This window comes from Triturus cristatus, chromosome 6 (assembly GCF_964204655.1).
Source record: "Triturus cristatus chromosome 6, aTriCri1.1, whole genome shotgun sequence".
Classification (NCBI taxonomy): Eukaryota; Metazoa; Chordata; class Amphibia; order Caudata; family Salamandridae; genus Triturus; species Triturus cristatus.
In genome coordinates this window covers 550,623,891-550,638,509 of record NC_140589.1, presented here as the reverse complement: position 1 = coordinate 550,638,509, position 14,619 = coordinate 550,623,891, and positions in this window count along the sequence as shown.

Genomic DNA, 14,619 nt, shown 5'->3' with positions numbered 1-14,619 from the left:
CTCCTGATAACAGGTGAGTAAATCGGAATTCGTAGTTCGGCTGATTTTAGAGGAATATTTGTACGTTTCAAAAATGGACACAGAAAATTTGCTGGTGAAAGCCACTCAATGGATTCCTATGGAAGGAAATACAAGTTACTGGTAAGAACGCTTAGAATTACTTTTCAGGGTAAGTGCTGAGGAAACCTGCTCTCTCTTCCAAATGCCAAAGACGATTGCTTTTCCACACAGGGAGCAGCATGTTAGCTGCTCCCCATGTGGAAAAGCAATGTCGGCTCCCTCTTTGCCAAATTTGGTGTAATTCCGTTCAGCATTTCGGGTTGTAGCGCGACAACAGATCCTATGGGAAATTGCATGGGGAAAACGCGTTTTGGGACCCCCCTTTTTTCGCGGCCCCCGCTTGACGAAACACCACAAAACTTTCAGGGTAGGAGCGGAGCAGAGCTGGCCAAAAGTTTGAAAAAATTTGCGAAGATTCGTCAATCGGCGCCAACCTTATTCCAAATAGAATGTTGCGGATTTCCTATGGAAAATAGGTCCTAACTATAACTACCTACTGGCGACCGCCAGTAGATAATATATATATATATATATATATATATATATATATATATATATGAAAATATCTTTCTAACCAGTAAGATCACTCCACGAGCTAGTATAAAAGAAGTTTGAATTTATTTATTTAGAAAGTTTTGTATAGCACGAACATGACCTCCATGGGTATCAGAGCACTTCACAGATTATGCCACAAGAAGGGTACAAGCAAACAAAACAGAATAAACAAAGCAAAAAATTCACAGTCCTAAAATGTCAGACATTCTCGTGAGCCAGGCAGCTGGGCCACAAATCAGCGGTTATGTCCCCGGAATCAAATGGTGAAGTGAGACTGAGGCAAAAATGTCAGGAGCCCTTTAACTTCTTCTTTGAAGAGGACCATGGAAGAGTTCACCCTGATTTCGGGGGGAAGGGAGTTCCAGATCCTCGGAGCCATACCTGAGAAGGCTTGATTGTATGTCTTTTTTTCTTGAACTTTTGTGGCTTGAGCAATAGGGTCTCTTCTGGAGGCTCTCGAACCACATGAGAGCTCCAGTTTCTCTGTGAGGTACAGCGGGGTCTTGAAGTGGATGACTTTGTGTGCTATGCATGCAGTTTTTAACTGTATCTGAGCTTCATACGGAAGCCAATTCAGGGCCAACAAGTCCAGGGAAACATGGTTGCATTTTTTTGTGCCAGTTATGAGCCTAGCAGCAGAATTGAAGGCAATCCTAAGAGGAGCCGTCTTCACTCTGGGCAAGCGCAGAGCGTTGCACTACCATAGTCCAGCTTTGAGCTCACTAATGCTTGCACTGCAACCTTTAGGTCATGAGCAGGTAGATAGGGTTTGAGTTTTCTTAGGATGCTGAGTTGGAAGTTCGCTCCTTTTGGTGAGGAAACTGATGTGCTTCTGCATGTTCAGACATTTGTCTAATATAATACCCAGAGAGGATGCTGAATCCACGAGGTGAGGTCTACAGCTGATTCAACCATTGTTCCAAGACCGGAGATTGTTTGTGGGGTGAGATTATGAGGAATTCAGGTTTTAGAGCATTGAGCTTCAGGTGGTTACGTGTCAGCCAGCTTTGTGTTTCCAGCAGGACTGAGTTGAGGGATTGAATGTCCTCGGGCGTGGTGATCTTCAGGTACAGTTGGGTTTCATCCGCATACATGTGATAATGAATGCTGGATGATTTCAGAATTTCTGTCAGAGGCTCCATGATAACAGGTTAAAGAGCATGGGAGATAGTGCTGACCCTTGGGGCAACCCAAAGAGGAGCCCCCAGAGTAACCAGTGCAGATGGGACAGGGATTGGTTCACCATGAAGCTTTTGGAGCTGTTCTGAAGGAACAAAGAGAACCAGTTAAGTACATGCCCAGACATCCCCATTCTGTGTTCCAGAAGGTCGATTAGGTTATAGTGTTTGACAGTATTGAATGCTGATGAAAGGTCAAGAAGAATCAATAGGCACAACTCATTATGGTCCGACATTCTTAAGGCATCATCGACAATGTGCGTTAGTGCAGATTCTGTACTATGGTCTGGGCGGAAACCAGATTGGCATTGGTCCAGTAGTAGGAAATGGCCGATGTGGTTACATAGTTGGGTGAGCACACATTTCTCCAGGAGCTTTGCCAAGGTGGGGATGTTGGAGATTGGGCGAAAGTTATGATGGTCCGTGGGATCAGCAGATGGTTTCTTTAGAAGCAGGGTAAATTGACCCGATTTTAGGCAATCCGGAATAGCACCTTGCCAAAGTGATGCATTAACGATCATAGTCTAAAATGTTAGTAAGGAGGATCTCACTTCCGTGAAAAGGTTCAACGGCAGAGGGTCGCTATAGTGATTGGAAGGTTTCAAAGTCAACAGCATTTTACGTACATTAAGCATTGAGTGGTTATAGTGGGCCGTAAGGTCGTGGACATCCAACATGTTCAAGGGAGGGGGCAGGATTTTATCGCAGAGAGCAGTCAGATCTTGGGAATTGATGTTCTGTAGACATCCTTTCAGCTGTTTTGGGTTCTTAGGCTGGGCTCTACTTGCTCTCACCGATTCCAAGATGAAGAAGGTGATGGAAGTGGTCTGTCCAATCAAATAAGAGGATCAAATCCAAGAGGATGGAGTTTACCTTACCAATGACAAGATCTAAGGTAGCTCCTTTGATATGAGAAGGGCTGTCACAGATTTGGATTAGGTTGAGGTCAAGTAGGAAGGATTTAAAGCTATTGACCACCACATCATTTCCATAGTTCCAGTGGAGGTTGAAGTAAATGGAATGTAAATTGTTGGTTATTTATTGGTCAAGCGGCTAAATCTAGATACCACTGACTTAGTCTTAGAATCTTTAAACAATAATAAACGAATATACTTTAGTTCCTTTAGTGATTGTGATATGTATTTTTACTACTTTGATTCTTTGTATTTGTGATGTAGTATTAATATTATTGTCTTTCAAGGCTTGTGTGGTTGTGTTACCTGTTATTCCTGTTCAGGGACCTCAGCCCATCAGTACTTTTTTCAGTTGGATCCACCACGTTGCTAGTTGGGAAATCTCAGACTCACACCCCCCTTGCCAGTGGAAAGGGCAAGACAGATGGCATGTTGCTTAACTTTTCAAGCACTAGAGTGCAGGAGCAATTTACTGGTTATAAGTTCACCCACCCTCCACCCCATTGAATTAATTCTTTCAACCGCACCAATTCCGTATCTACCATTGAAACACACAGTTGCATATATTTTCAGATCTATTATGAGGTCCAATATGCTTGACTGATAATTTAGACCTTTAATCAGCAACCTTAGAAACTAATTTAAGTAGGAATTCACAGTGGTTGCTTCGAAGCTTTCAGGAACAAGCTTTTAATTATTTAACTCACCATTTGTTTTGTTGACCTTATGTTACTATCTTTTTGATTTGCCAAGCAGCTCTTTGCTAATTGTGCATCTGCATGTATGTGCTCATAATTTAAGGGCGTGTAGTTTACTGTGGTCATATTCACCAGATTAGGTGTGGATGAGAGTAGTAAAAGGGTAAAGCCATATTTTTTCAATTACTACAAACTTTGTTGATTATTCCCTTACTGGTATTTGTTTGTCAAAAAAGAGGCCTTTCAAGAAATTTGAGAAGGGTTGAGACATGGGATCAGTCTCTGGGCCACCGAATCCAACATGGCAGGCATGGAAAGCCTAGCCGCTAAAGGAGTTAGAAGACTAGAGCAAAATGCTAGCACCGAAGCAAGGAAGGTGCTGAAGGTTTGTGAGGGCTGTGGTCTGGAATTCATTGTGTATTTTGGAGTACTGAAGCAGCCCTGCCAAGTACCACACATCAGGTGTTCCGCTAATGCATCTCGGTATGGTGGTCTGCATCACCGGACTGAAATGGAAAGTCATGCATAATAGTGCCTCCTGAGCTGTCAAGCAGAAGCACCAGTAATCATGCAATACTCACTGAACCCAAAGTGCGCTGCTCCCGGCAGGCTTGGGGGCTAGCTCAAAGTCGCAGCTCTACTAACTGCCACTCTGGTACAATGTAACAGTACTAGGATTCCCCCAACACAGCCAGGTTGTGCGGCATATTTGGTAACAACATCCATGATGTGAGTCAGTGCCCAATGGTGAGGTTACTACCTAGATATGAGCCTAGGGAGGTGGAGTCAGTTGTTTTGTGACATACATTTTAAAAGGGAAGTCTTGCTGCCGCCTGCAGCAGTGCGAGTGTGTGCGGCTGCAGTGGCAATGGCAGCACTGCTCATACCTCAGTAAATTAAATGAGCACATGACCAGAGCCAACCCGGTGGCTCAGCTGAGTGAACCCCATGCTATGTAGTTCCTCGGCAGCCCAGAGAGCACACCTATCCAAACTGTGGTGTGCCTCTACTGTTCTGAGCCTTAGAATCATCAGGATGCCTAGGCTGCCAGTATTTCGCACAGGAGTCATTGTGGCCACAACAAAGAGTGGCCCTTCATTTGTTGCTCACCTAATTTAAGCAAAGTAAGTGAGTGCCAGGGCCGGCTGGAGTGAGCTAATAATAACAATTTACTTTAATATCACTAGCTTGCGGTCACACTGGTGCCGGTCGGTGCAACAAATTACTCTTGGCCAGCGAGAACAGAGCCCTTTGAAAATGAAGTGCTGCAGCCTGGGCAGGCCTCATTCCAAATCACAGTTTTTTTCATCCCCCGCGGCTCACCCATTGTTTCATATGTGTCTTGTGTTGTATCAAGTGGAGTAATTTCTGATATTTATCTTCGCAAGAAGTTTTCTGCAAGCTGTTAGTAGAAATTATGTTTCACACACAGTGTCACATTCTATAAAGCATGAAATGTCACACATAAGTGCACTTAAACCATGGTAATGTCACACATACGCAATCTGAAACTTGGAAGCTATTAGCCAGGTGGTACCCTTCCGTTTCTGAAGCAGCTTTAAGATTTTCTTTAGAGTTTCTTGCTGCTCAAATGAGTGTAATTTCTGATTTTTAGGTTTCCCTTGTCTTCATTGCTTGATTTTTCCTGTGAGAAAATTTCACTCAAAATCATTGAAATGTCACTCATAATTACTCTGAAATTATGAAAATGTCACACATAGCAATCAAAACTTTGGCAGCTATGTGGAAGGAGGAGAAGATGCTGTGTGAGGAAAACCACACAGTGGGAGCCGATGTAAAGGCAGAGAAAAGGAGCAAAGGCATTACAGTGGAGGAGATGGGATCATCTTTGGAGACCCCACCAGAGATGCCAAAACTGCCAGAGCAGAATGGGATAAGAGACAGAGATCTACCGGCAACGCTTGAAGACAGAGGAGAGACAGGGAAGCTGAGGTCGGAGGAGATCCTGTTGAAGACGTCCTGTGGACCCAGCGAGGCAGGCTCTTTGGTCTTAATTGCTACGGTCCTCACAGGGCTATGGCTCGAGGCAAGTGATGTGGCTTTCATTCATTAAACTTTTCCCAGATAGAAAGATTTTTCATGTGTGGGCTACTAGGGAAGGACTAAGGGGTCACTTGTTTAGCCACACTAGCAACAGGGAGAAAAGGGTGAAGCCTATGTGCTACATCTGCATGTCAGATGCAGTGCTAGACATTCCATAGAATGTGGTATGCCAGGGTGAGGTAACTGTTGCAAGGATGCTGGTGGAGCTGGCAGGTCATTCCTGATGTTGATCTATCCTTGACAATAAATACTATAATTTCCCTCGTTTGTACTCCATTTCACTGATGATGAGGATGGGTCACCCCAGAAGGAGCATACAGATTTAAACGCATGCTCTTTGTTCTGGCTTCAGCTTTGGCTGTTTTCCAGGGCAATGCAGCAGTTGTTCAAGGGGCAGAACAAAGTGACCTATTTTCAGGATGACATACGGATTTTTGCTGTAAATCTGCCCATACCATGAAGTTTTGTCTAAAGTGTTGAACATTTTACAATGTGCGGATTTGACCATAAAACTGGACAAATGTACGTTTGGGGTAGATGGCATGGACTATTTGGCTCATTGGCTGGACAAGAGGGAGTGTCGCCTAAGCTGCAGTTTTTGAGAGCCATTGAAGAAGCCCTGTCACCTTTGTATGAGGATCAGTTGAGATCTTTTGTTAGGGGTGGCTGAATATTTCTCATGTTTTATGCACAAGTTTGCAGACAAGACTGTATATGTTGGGGTTGATGGCAAAGAAGGCTAAGTTTGTTTGGTGTGCAAAATGCGATCTACAGTTCAAGCAGCTTAAGATTGTGTCTGCCCCTGCACTTAAGACCTTTGACACCCGTGACAAGAGTGTGGCGTGTACTGATGCCAGGGCTGTAGGTTTGGGGGCTGTGCTGTTACAACAGAGGCAAGTTAGAAAGGTCACTACTGCATATGCCTCTAGACTGTTGAGGAAGGTCGAAATCATGTACTCTACTATTGTGAGGGAGGCTCTTGTTTGCTGGTTGGGAGTCAATCATTTGATGAGATTTGTGTGGGGTAAGGGAGACCAGTCTGGCTTCATCTAGAATTTTGTGTTGGGTCTTTAAAATGTTGAAATTCTTGTATTCTATGGAATATTTGCCTGGGAGGAAAAATGTTGCATCCGATTGTCTGTCCAGGTTGCTGGTGGAGTGTTGATGGATGATTATGGAGAGTTGGTTGCTAATGTGTTTACTGTCATGGGTGGTCGCTTTGAACATGAGGAATGGTTGCAAGCTGTAAGGGAGGATGGAATTTTGTAAGGCATTATTAAACACATATCTGTAGAGTGGCCGGGTAAAGGTTTCTAAGGATGTTGAATCTTTCTGCAATGTCAGCACGGAATTATCAGTGAAGGCTGGTATTTTGTTCAGAGGGCAGTTGTTGATAGTACCAGAAGTGCCGAGGTCACTTGTTTTAAGTCTGTCACGTGAAGGTCATGGTGGCATGAGTGCGTCCAAATGTGGGATTAGGGTGGAGTATTGGTGGCAGGATTTGGATAAGGATGTGGAAATGATGGCTAGGGAGAGTTATTGTGTGCATGAAGGAACTAATGTCAGCGAATTGTGACGTATCCCCCGTGGAGATGGAGAAGACGGATGCTCCATGGAAAAAAATAGGGTTGGATATATCGGGACCATACAATGTATTTGGGTCTTGTCCTGTGTATGCTTTGGTTGCTTTCGAATATTTTTTTAGGTGGCCAGAAGTAAAACTTGCGAATCAGGTAACTACCCTTTTGGTGATTACGTTTTTGGAAACGTTGTGGGGAAGAGAAGGTGTTCCCCAAATCATTGTGACTTACTACTGGGTACAATTTGTGTCTCATTCTATGAGGGAGTTTTTAAATATTTTATGGGGTAGAAAATATGCCATCTGTGTATTATCCCCAGAGTAATGGTTTGATGGAAAGGTGTAACAGGATGCTGAGGGAGAGTATTCTGTTGGTGGTGAGTCAGGGTGAGCATGTAGAGTTGCTGTGTGTAAGTTGGTGTGGGCTTATCGGACAACTCTGAATAGTGTTAATGGTCAAATACCATTTGAAGTCATGAGGGGAAGGAAGTCTAGGGTGTTACTGAGTAAGGGGTCCACAATGACCCTGCAGTCATTTGGAATGGTGACTGAAGCTGATTTATTGCTATGATGAGAGTGTGAGCCAGACTGATGAGAGTCAGGGATATTCTTGGTTTCAAAGAAAGTCCACTGTTGATTTCCCTTTGCAAAGTTTTAATTGGTAGATAGAGTAAAGAAATGGGGTGAAATTCGCTAAGAACACAAGGATCAGCAGATGGGGGTTTTAGTATGGTAAATATAGGAACTTATCATACTAAGGATACAATAGAGCAAGAAAGAGACATATTACATAGCTCTTGCAATGTGCAGCCAATTATGTTTCTAGATGGTGGTTGCTTGCAGGGCAGGGATCACAAGGTGCGCCAGATTGTATGGCAGATTGTAACTGAATAGTGGACTCAAGAGAATGGGGCAAGAAGGAAGATGGGATGGGATAATCAGGATCAGTGCAATTATATGCAGAAATATCAAAAGAGGGAATGTTCATGGAAAAGAGAATGGTAGACATTGCTTGCTTTAGAATAAAAAAATGAGAAAACACACTGCAGAGAGACTGTGAAAGAACTATGGACCTTTTACAACAAGAAGGATGTGTAAGATAATTGACTATTTTGAAAATATCTTTGGGATGCTGAAAGATAAAGTAACACTCCTAGCAAAAAACACTGAGCATATCTAATTTGGTTGTGTTGTGTCCTCAAAGTAGTACAATAAAAAGCCTAGCTGGTAAAAGAGTGAAGTTTTTGTAAATTTATTTCAGCCCTTTTACAATAAGGTTTGAGCTCTCTGAGCTCTGGGATGAACCACGATGCAGAGGGAAGCTGGTGGTGTTAGTCGAGAGCAAAAGTAAGCTTAGATTCACATCAATTTACTCCTTCCAAAACAGAGGAATCAAAACAAGGACAATTGTTTTTAAGTGTAACATCAAAATCAGAATGTTTACATTTAATCCATGAACATCGCTATATAGTGCAGGTAAGGAATTTGAGGATATGGAGGAAGGGGAAGAGTCCAGTTAAAAATTTGAGGGTATTGATAAAACCAAATCAGTAGATGGGAATAAAGGAGAGAAGCACGAGAAGTTGAAGCAGTAAAAAGCTCCAGATTACCTCCAACCTCACGAGTGCAGCCTAGTAGAAGCTGGAAGAGGCCAAGTACCATACAAGATATCAAAATGTTAGATCTTTCAACGGCTGTAGTTTGGACTATCCTCAAATTATGATAGCCAATGATAAAACAGTGGGAGTGTCCTAAAAGGAGAGCTATCAAATAATCAGAAAACAGCTTAACAAAAACCGGCCAACAGTCCCAATGGGCAAAAACTGAAAAGACTAGCAAGTGAAAAATAAAGAGATAAAATAATTTTGAGACCAAAAAGCTCAACATTTGGCATTGACTTAAGATGAAGTGAAAACACAGCTATATGTGTTTATGAATAACAATAAGACCACCACCTTTACACTCAGTGTGGGACAGGCAGAGTTAAAGGTAGAGGAGTGGTCAGCACGAAATCCGGATGCATTATGAGTCGAAGGCTTATAATTACTCATAATGTTTTTTTAGAGACCATGCATTGACAAAGCAAAATTCAACATGCCGTATGTGGTGGGTAGATGATTGTGAGAAATTACCATTGGTAGAAAAGCGAGTGTATGGATGCAAGAATGCTTGAGTGATCAATTGTAAGGATATTTTATGGATATGTAAGAGGATGGATAGATAATGGATGGCCGACTGTATGGATGAATAGTTAAATAATGGATGGAGCAATAGTTGAGAACATAATAGCTTGATAGGTGAGTGAGCCTCTAAATGAATCCTGACAATTAGCATAAAAGTATAGTTTGATAACTTAGAGAATATTAGTGATAATGTTGTAAAAATTCCTGAAATGTCTGACTATTATGTCAATGCAAGCATCACATCAGAACTGGGTACCGTTGTTAATGTTCATATTTGTATTCAGAAATTGTGAGTGTCAGGCCTAATTTGCACCACCACTGGGATGTCCTACCTGCATGGGTGCATTTTCACTTTCACCTATTAATCAAAGTATTTACATATATAACTTAGAAATTAATTTGATGGTTCTGTTAATCCAAAAGGTAATACTGAACTCTGTAAATAGTGATACTATAGGGTTGTGTATTTACTGCGTGCTGCATTAACTCCACAACCTGAGTTTCACATCTCATAAATAGAGATTATGTTGAACTATCTCGTTTCCTGAAGTGAAAAAGGGTGCATTTTGTTCCCATGCAAACGTTTGTAGGGGAAAAAAACCACTGGTTGTATTAAATTGACATATGTTGTGATTCCAATTCAGGTGCCACTTGTCTAAATGTAGATTACAATCCACAATATAACGAGGGTCTAAATCTGCAGACATACTCACCAAACAGAGAAGGTCAAAGGTCAATGGTTACCCCATCATTGGCACACTTTTTCTCCTCTCGATATTATTTGCCTCAGACACGTATGACAGCAGAAATGAGGAGAAGGACCTACGGGGAGCAATACTGAAGTCAAAAGGATTGAAGGATCTGAGATCATCAAAGAAGTTGACACTTTTTAAACTTTTAAAAAAAAAGGCAAGAAGGCAAAGAGGTTGCTAGCTATTTCTCTAAGGTGGACTAAAATAACACAACTCTGTCCAGTTGTAAAATAAAGTTGTGTGATGGATATACCAATATTAAGAAAAAAAAAATAGAGTACAATTACACCAACCTGGAAAAACACTAATTATTTTCAGATTATTTGATAAGCATTTAATTTATAGTATGAGATTGTAATGGACATCTCTCATGACGGCATCAACGACAGCATGAAACGCAATCAAACGTGAAGGCTCAGTTTAATAAGCAGTCACCAAAAACAGGCTATCCTGTCACCGCTCAGAGTGCAGACCTCCTAACTGAAATCAAGGCTTTGACAATCTAGGACTTTCTGGAAGAGAGACACCACAGCCTGCTTCAGTAACCCCACAACAACGATACAGAATAAAGAAAGTGCACTGCAACGCCTCTCGTCTGCCAATTAAATTACAGATGAAAAGTGCTGTGTTCATCCTAGCCTCGCGAGAGACCAGTAAGCCCTGAAAACCGCCAGCAGGTTCCTGGCAGGTCGTTCACATAACAGAGAAATCACTGTTGTCAGGATCAAAGGAGGCTTAGATTTTAAAGTACTGGAACATCAGAAAAATAATATGGGATACAAAAACATTATTTATACCAGCGCTCACGTCCGATGTGAAGCAACAAGAGTTAGGAAAGTGAAAGTTGAAGTGACTCATCCACAAGGGGAATGCACAATGAAAATAGGTGTTTGGCTCTGAGTTGCAGAACACATTCTCATCTGTATCTTAAGGTGCCATGTATAGGGTTAAGAAACCAAAGCAAGGGGCATATCAGCAAGGATCGGCGATGAATAACGCAAAGCACGCTTAGCGCTTTGTTATTCATCGCCGTCTATGTCTGGAATTTATTGCCCTGGTAGCGCGTTATCAACAACGCGTTGCTCCAGGGAGATAACAATTCCAGAGATCGCGGGGGAAATCGCCGTTTTCAAGTGAACATCACTGGTTTTCCAGTGATGTTCCCTGCAAAAGGGCGATAACCTTGCTGATACGACCCTGTGGTCGTAGCAGCATAATCAACCCCCTATGTTAGGGATGGGTAAGTCAGGATTTTAGCAGACGTTAGTTTTGGAGAAAACAGCGGTTTTCTCCAAAAACTAACATCTGCTAAAATGCTGGGGCAGCCTTGTAAATATCGCGATGTGCACATCAGGTATATTTGCAAGGCTGTACTGCCCAGTGACGCCCACTTTGCATCTCATTAGAGATGTAAAGGGAGGCGTCGGGAAAAAGGGTGCTAACATGCGATTATGCATGTTAGCACCCTCTTCTAAATAGGGCGATAGTTTTATCTCCGCTTTTTTGGAGATAAAGCCCTTGTTAATATGCCTCCAAATAAGGGAGTCCTTTAATACATGCGTTGCCACTGGGTAATCATTTCTAATCTGCCATATCCTGAAAAGATATCGCTGCCTAATTCTCTTCTTAATCTCCCACTGCTTAAAGACATCAGAAGTTAACTGAAGATAGAAATGTGCGACGCCATCATTCATGATTCTGTGTTTGTGTATATTTCATTAGGGTTCCCTGTCGGTTTTACCACCCAGGATAGTTATACTTTCGTGTTAATTAACTGGCTGAGAAATGCAGATATTTATGTCGTTTTATAATCTATCGCTAGGTCCATATTAGAATGGCAGTATTCACGGAACAAGAGGAATGTTCAAAGTCTCCACTGCTCCAATGACAAGGAGTTGTGAAACACAACAAAAAGTGACAATCAAAAACAAGTAAATATGATACAATGATAAGTATGACAAGAATTAGCGGAGTAACATTAGCCCCCCCACGTCCCTTAATTTGGGGGTAGAGGGGCTTTAGAATGCCGCCTCAAAACAGTACACTGACTGGGGCCAGTTTGTGTTTTGATACACTTGATTTTTTGGGCAGTGGGGCAAAGTGGTGGGGTGGGGACTCCATGGACTTTACAGGGGGGGTGCCTTGAGTTTCCTTACACCATTGACAAGGATCATAAAGTGGCTAAGTGATGAGTTGAGGCAGATTAGACATTAAGCTTTGTTAGTAATTCAGCAACCCAGTGTTCTGACTACTTGAAGGGCAGCAGCATTAATTGCAGCCAGTGGTTGCACGTGGGGCCCATCCGCACTCATTTTTGGGAACCAGCATTTACTTTTCCTCAACAGACATAGGTCCAGAGCAAGAAATAGAAAAACACAAAAGGGGTAAAGGAAGAGAAGATGGAAAAACAGTGAATAATGGAGAAAGCAGGGTTGGAAAAGAGCATGCAAGAGTGAGATACAGATGCAGGAAGTGAGGATTTATGTATTCAAAAGGAATGAGGTTGAATACAGACTACACAGCCTTAGAACTTGGCACAGTGACTGACCTGCGATATCACCGACCGATAGCTTGCAAGCAAAACTTTGGACCTGGCTCTTATTCTTTTATAAATTAAGCAGTTGTGCGAATGAACGTCTGTTATTAAGCGAGTGCTGCATTAACAGAGAAATATATTTTTAAATGAACTGCTACAACTTTATGTACAAACATATGGTAGAGCACAAACCTGTTTCTGAACAGAGATAGACGAGGGCCACATAAGAAATTGTGTTTTTTTACTGTGTTCTATATTGCTTTTTAAAAGAGAGGACAGCTAGTCTAGTGGTTGTCTTTCTTACTTTGTAACATGGGGACATGGATTGTAATCTTGGCTTCCACACGTGTCTGAAGTCACGTAATTCTGAATAAATCCCTTAACCCCTTGTGTGCCCCGCCCTTTCCCTGCCCTGTGCCGGGCGTTGAATTAGCGGGCGGGGATCATGACGAGATAGTCTCGTCATGGGCACAGCGCAACCGCGGCCCATGACGAGACCATCTCATCATGGGCACTCAAGGGGTTAAACTGTCTGTGCCCAAAATTGTAAACAAAGATTGGCAATGGCAGTAGGTCTGGCTTCTAAAGGCAACTACTTCTTCTGTTCTTGATGGACCTAATTGGCAGCCAGTAGTTCATCATATTCGTATTCTGTCACTCATCCTTACACTAGTATCCATTCATCCACCCACTGACTCATGTTTGCATTAATCGACAAACATAACCCCAATAAAACCAATATGTAACATACTCAACAACGTATGCAAGAATAAATAAAAGTTGGAAAAAGAAAAATGCTGCCACCTAAATTTAACAGCCATGTGCCTGTAAGAACAAATAAAATTACACATACTAGTCAGTGAGTATCTGCAAATGGTATTTTGCTTAGCATAGCAGTAGCATTGATTTAAGGCCCCCAACATGGCTTGTACGATAGCCCACATTTAGCAGAGCTACAGCATAAAAGTATATTGAGGTTTTTGAACACTACTTGTAGTTTTTGAATGCTATATGTTCTTTTACTCACACAACCAATCACTTCAACCACCACTTTATGGGTACACAACTCTCTTTAGTGAAGGGACTGTTCACTGTATGGGAAAAAAATGGTGTCAGAAGATTTGTTTGAGCTATAGTCTATCAATATGTTCAATGTTGGTCTAAGTCAAATATGTTTTTAGAATATATATGGTGTGATCAAGGGCACTTGTTGCTCGAAACGCATCATCAGAGGAGTGAGGAAGAATAAAGAAAACTTGCCATCCTGTCCTTGGGTGTCCATTAGTCTCTTTTTGCCGGGAGGAGGTTCTGAGAGTGCTGTGGATCGTGATATATATATATATATATATTATCTACTGGCGGTCTATTTCACACACAGACACAATTAGGCAAAATGCTCAATGAACAAAATGAATCATGTCCTAGCACTCGGCAGATTGCTTGGCAAATCAGATTATCTGCTCTCTTGTGGGGGCATGTTCACGCAGGCACAAAGATGGACAGGTACTTTGTGATATGAACGCACCACAAGATTTATGGAAACATGCGTCTGAAAGAGCAGCATTTATACCTCGCATTTTTCTCTCCTGGTTGTGTGAGTTCACAAAGGGTTCGCGGGGAGTTGGAACAACAGACTTTCTTGGTGGTTTCTGATGTTCCGATTTGGGGCGCTTGTTTGGGAGTCGGTCGGGCACCTACAGGTCATCAAAGATGAGGACCCTCCGTCACCTTATGTAGGACTGTGAGCTATAATGACTGCTCTCGGCCAGGGCATAGCAACTCGTTACACATGTTGGCGCCACTTTGCGTTGCTTTTTTTTACATAGTTGATGTTGGGAGTTTTTATGTTTGTCTGTCTAGAGATCTAAGTTATTGTTCTGTTTAAAGTGCGTTTGTGATTATTTTGCTATTACATGGGCGGAACTCAGGCCAATGCGTCCCCCTGCGGTGCAAGGGGGTTGGGGGTTGCAACCATCAGGGGCGCTACAACCCTTCAAGAAGTTCTCATTCTGCCCAAGGCATATATTTGAGATTTGCGAGACTTGGGGTGCCTCTCATCACATTCTGCAGAAGGGCCTCGTCATTTTGTGTTACGCCCCT